The sequence below is a fragment of the Pteropus vampyrus genome, unplaced genomic scaffold, assembly GCF_000151845.1.
Source record: "Pteropus vampyrus isolate Shadow unplaced genomic scaffold, Pvam_2.0 Scaffold4784, whole genome shotgun sequence".
Taxonomy (NCBI): domain Eukaryota; kingdom Metazoa; phylum Chordata; class Mammalia; order Chiroptera; family Pteropodidae; genus Pteropus; species Pteropus vampyrus.
In genome coordinates this window covers 1-4,944 of record NW_011893565.1, presented here as the reverse complement: position 1 = coordinate 4,944, position 4,944 = coordinate 1, and the positions used below count along the sequence as shown (strand labels likewise).

Below are 4,944 nucleotides of genomic sequence, written 5' to 3'. Positions count from 1 at the left end.
TTGGTCCTGGCTGTTGGCTGGGCAGCCATAGTTCTTTATCCTCCAGTTAGGCGAAAAGGCTTCCTTCCATGGCCAGACAGCTGTCCAAGAGGGCCAAGGCCAGAAATGGCAGGACCTCTTGAGGCCTGCTCTCTATAAGTCCCAAAATGGCAGTTTTACCAAATCCTATTGGTCAAAACAAGTCTCAAGGCCAGCCCGGATTCAGTGGTGACAAATAGACTCCACCCCTTGATTAGAAGAGCTGCAAAGATTCTGTGGCCATATTTAATTTCCATGGCACAGAGTAGCTTTGCCTCTTCTTGACCTTTATCTAAATGGACCCCTTAAGCATGTTCTGCATTGTGTCTGGGTTTTCTGGTCTCTAGTGTTGGATACAGTTGCAAATCATTTGTTCTAGTTGCTGTGTGGTATTCCATTGCATGCATATCAATTTATCCATCCCATAGTTGATGGCTATTTGGGAAGTTTTCATTTTTCGGCCATGATGAATGGCACTGCTGTGAATGTTGACATTGATACTTCCCTCTGTCTTTTACTAATGAGGGAACTAAGGCCCTGACAGGGGATGAGCTTCCTCCGATGGTCCTGCAGCAAGAGAGCTACAAGACCAGACGTAGAACCCAAGAATCCTGGCTTTGCCCACTGCCCGGAGCTGTCATGGATGGAGGCTGCCATGGCAGTCCCCCCAGCTCCTGAGTCCTCATGTGTCAGTTCCTGCAAGCACCTTGATAGAAGTAGTACCTATCTTTGGGTGACCACATGGCCATGTTTCTGTGGAAGTGGAAATACTAGGTCACTGATAGACCATGGGATAGGAGACACTCCCAGCTGTCCTCCAAGACGAAGAGCAGGGTATGCCTCACTAGCAGTGTTTGGGAGGCCCAGGAAGGCTTGGTGGAGGGGAGTGAGGTGGTCAGCGGGGGTTTTAGAAAGACCCCCCTCCCGGAGAAGACACCTAGAGGGGTATCTCTACCCTGGGGCTCCCTGTAATGTTTCCTCTCTGCCTCAGGCCTCCAGACTGGGAGAAGTTAGGGCCGTCAGACAGGATAGCCCTGTTCTGAGTGTGATCTCTGTACTTTTCCTTACCCCAGGGTCCTCCCACTGCCCTCTCTCCTTTATCCATAGCTGCCTTCCATGGCTGGCCTGATCCCCCAACAGTCTGGGAAACTAGGTGCTTGCAGGAACTGACACATGAGGACTCAGGAGCTGGGGGGACTGCCATGGCAGCCTCCATCCATGACAACTCCGGGCAGTGGGCAAAGCCAGGATTCTTGGGTTCTACGTCTGGCCTTGTAGCTCTCTTGCTGCAGGACCATCGGAGGAAGCTCATCCCCTGTCAGGGCCTTAGTTCCCTCATTAGTAAAGGACAGAGGGAAGTATCAGTGTCACCCAAGTCTCTTTCCTCTCACCATCCTGAACCCAATATTCTAGAATACAGCAGAGGGAAGGGCATGAGGAAGCCCTTGGAGAGCTCAGGCAGCTTCCTGATTTCAAAGTACATATCAGTCGGCCAATTTTGTTCAACTTGTTCACTGCATACCTTTATAGCACCATTCATCAGTCACTCATTCATTCATTTATCCATTCGTCAAGCAGTCTCTGTGGTCTTGCTCACCTCAGACAATAGAGAGATAAACTAGACCTCATTCCTGATGTCTGGGAGTTCCGCCCAGAGAGGAGACCTGCCTGTAGAAAGCTGGAGGAGACATAGTCAGCTAGGCCCAAAGCCGCTGGGGAATGAACAAGGAAAGAAGGGCCAGATCAGAGAGGGCTCCAGGAATGCATCTAAGAGGAATCTTGAAGGCCAGTGGGGCTTTGAAAGACAGAGAAATGGAGGGAAAGGGCTCCAGGCAGAGCACCTGGCTTGTTCCAAGGCCGGGAGCTGCGGGGCTGGGCCGACTGCAGCACTGTGGTGGGTTGTGTCTGCGTGGCTGCTGCTGCAGCTCAGCATGTGGAGGGGCAGACCTCACTACTGGGCTGGTTCCTGGCTTCTAATGCAGACTTCGGGAGGTGGGTCTTTATTTGGGGGTTGAGAGGCAGCATCAGTTTCTAGGGTGACTCTACTTCTGTGGGCCAGCTCCACCTTCCAGGAGATGGCCAGAGGGTCCTGGGCAGGCAGGACCTAGAGGGTGGTGAAGGGAGGTGGGGGCCGCCCGCAGGGTCAGGCGTGGACTCACTGTGCCCTCTCCTTTCTTCACAGGACTTGCAGCAGCTGTGCTCGGACTGCCAGGGCTACCGCCTCCTGACTCTCGCCACCTTTTCCTGATAATCTCAGCAGCCTCAAGTCCTGGTCGTGGGCAGAGGCCTTAGCAGGTAAATAGCAGGGCTGGCCTGTGTGGCACTGTGTGTCTGATGGTGGTTGTCTCAGCCGAGTGGCTAGTGCTGTTTCGGGGCCCAGAGAGCCAGGAGCGGGGCTGCTGTCACTGAGGAATTAGGGGGGAAGGGGCTTATTTCTCAGTTCTTACTTCTTTCTTGGCCTCCTCCTCTCAGAGGAAGCCAGACAGTGGAGGGACTGTGCCCTGGCCTGGGACTTGGACATTTGTTTTCATTCTGCTGCCAACCTCTTTGATAACCATGACCTTCCACAGTTGGGACCCTTGGTTCTCTCATCTTGCATATGAGGCTAATAATCATGACGTCCTCTAGCATTCTTAGTATTTAATTCTGTGTCAGGCCCTGTGCTAAGTACTATGTAGTTATTAACTTTTTCATCTTCACAGAAACCCTGTGAGGCAGGTGCTGTTATCGTCGCCATTGTACAGGCAGGAAAACCAAGGCTGGTGTTTGGGAAGTGATGTGCCTAAGGTCACACACCTGGCTAAGCCCCCATGGGGTTCAATTCCATGTCTGTGTGGCTCCAGTGCACTAATCCCTGGACTGTTCTGCCCCTGGCTCTGCCCCACTCTGGGCCTTTTCTGGGAGGTGGAGACAAGGCGATCTTGAAGTGATGGGTCCTGTCTCAGCTCAAAGCAAAGGGAGGAGGCTTTTACAAGGTGACAGTGGCTGCTTATTGCCTGGTGTCATGACTCATTTGTAGATGTGATGTGACATGAACCAGGCCTGGCCTCCGGGGCCTCCAAGGTGGCACCAGGGCCCCTTCTAAAGGAGGATTGTATTGGCTGGCTCTCTCCCTCTGCTTCCCAAGCTCGGTTTCCCAGGCTTGTAGTAAGCACTTCCTGTATGCCGGGCCTGATGTCAGACCCTGAGGTGCAGAGGAAAGGGTATCTCGTTCTGTGCTCTGAGGGAGAGGCAGGGAGATCACAACAGTTGTGCAAGCTCTGTACCAGTGGGGTGGGCAGGGTTCATAGTTCAGATGGGGGCATTCTGGCACAGGTGATTCAGAAGTGAGTAGCGTTGTGGGAGACAGGAGCAGAGATGAGTGGAAGAGCCTGGAGGGAAGGGAGATGAGGTTGTCAAGGGTATGGGAAGATCGTAAAGGGCCACCAATGCCAGGCTAGAGTATTAGATCCCAAGGACGGTGGGAACCTTGGAGGTTTCTGGGGCAAGTAGTGAGTAGCCTATTGAAGAGGCTGCAATGGAGAGGCCATTGGAGAGGCCCAAGCTAGAAGCAGGGAGACTAGTGGGACTGTCCCCAGGGTCCAGTAAGAGATCAGAGGGCTCAGCTGGGGCTGGAGCAATGGGCATAAAGAGAGAGTGAAAAATCCTAAGAGATGGAGGCAGGGGAGTTGGCAGGATTTGCAATTGGCTGGGGCTGGTGGTGAACATGAGGGTTGGAAAGCTGCCATGATATGGGATGGGGGTTAATATTGGAATTCTGGGTGAATGTGGGGAGTCTGGAATCAGGAAGGCTTCTTGGAGAAGGTACGCCAGGTTGTGGTCTAGAATGTCTCTGAGCGGGCTGAGATTTCCATGAGGAAGAAGACGATTTGGGTGGCATAATAGTTACACATGGGCACAAGGTTAACATCTAGAAGTACAGATTCATATACAAATCCCAGAGGATTCTCCCAACCCACAGTTAGTACCTGTGTCTATAAACACATGTACACTGTATACTTGTACATACAGACAGACACACATGTGCTTGTAAACCTGTCCATGCGTGCTAAGGATAGACAGATGTGTATGCACACACATACACGAAAGGACATGTGTGTACAGATAGATACATGCAGAGATGTGCTGAAGCACGCTCCTTCATTTGCATATGTACACAGACATCACTCAGGCGTGCTACGAACATACACTTGTGCACACAAATAGACTTGCATGCACATACACACTCACAGACACACATGTTCACAAACCTTCATGTTGGCACTCCACACAGATATACAGGCACAAGCTCTCACAACTCGTGGTACTCCCCTCACACAGGGACATACTCATAAGGCACATACAAGGAAGGGTGCGTTGCAAGAAGAGGCTGTTCAGGAGTCGCTGGCTTCTTACTTGGAAAAGCTTTCAGCAGCTCCCCCAGTCGCTGGGCAGCTCTGGGCCCAGGGTGAGCCATGGCCTCTGCATGTATGTCAGGAAAGGGTTTGAAGGGCAGTTATATGACCATGGACAAGCTCTTGCCCTCTCTGGGCCTCAGCTTCCTCATCTGGAAACAGAAGTGGTCATTATCCACTCCTCACCTCCTGTACAGAGTGATCGTGAGGATTAACAACCACCAATGTGTGGTGCCAAGAACAATTCCTGGACTCTTTTAGGGCTTCAACAGATTGGAACTATTATTCTTACAAGAAGAAAGCAGATATGGGTTGTGTGGGGGTGTCTGTGGGGCCTTATCCCTGCTCCTCATCCCGTGGGGACTCCATCTAGCTCTCGGGAGCCTGGGCACCATCCGACTCTTGTGCATAGCCAGCTAGTTGGGTCTGTGTCATCTCTGCTCCGTCTGCACTTCCCCTGAGGGCTCCTAGGGAGTTGGGGTGTGTGGTGCCAGTTTTGTTATACTAGCCACACTAGAGTCCCTGCAGGGGA

The 4,944-nt window shown here is 52.1% G+C and overlaps 1 long non-coding RNA gene across 1 annotated transcript; it reads left to right on the top strand.

The window, feature by feature from the left end:
* The first annotated feature begins 1,429 nt into the window (after nt 1-1,429).
* Nucleotides 1,430-4,392, top strand: LOC111734731. Its single transcript, XR_002778573.1, has 3 exons — nt 1,430-2,313; nt 3,475-3,478; nt 4,382-4,392. It is a non-coding gene; the product is annotated as an uncharacterized LOC111734731 (long non-coding RNA).
* Nucleotides 4,393-4,944: the final 552 nt, after the last annotated feature.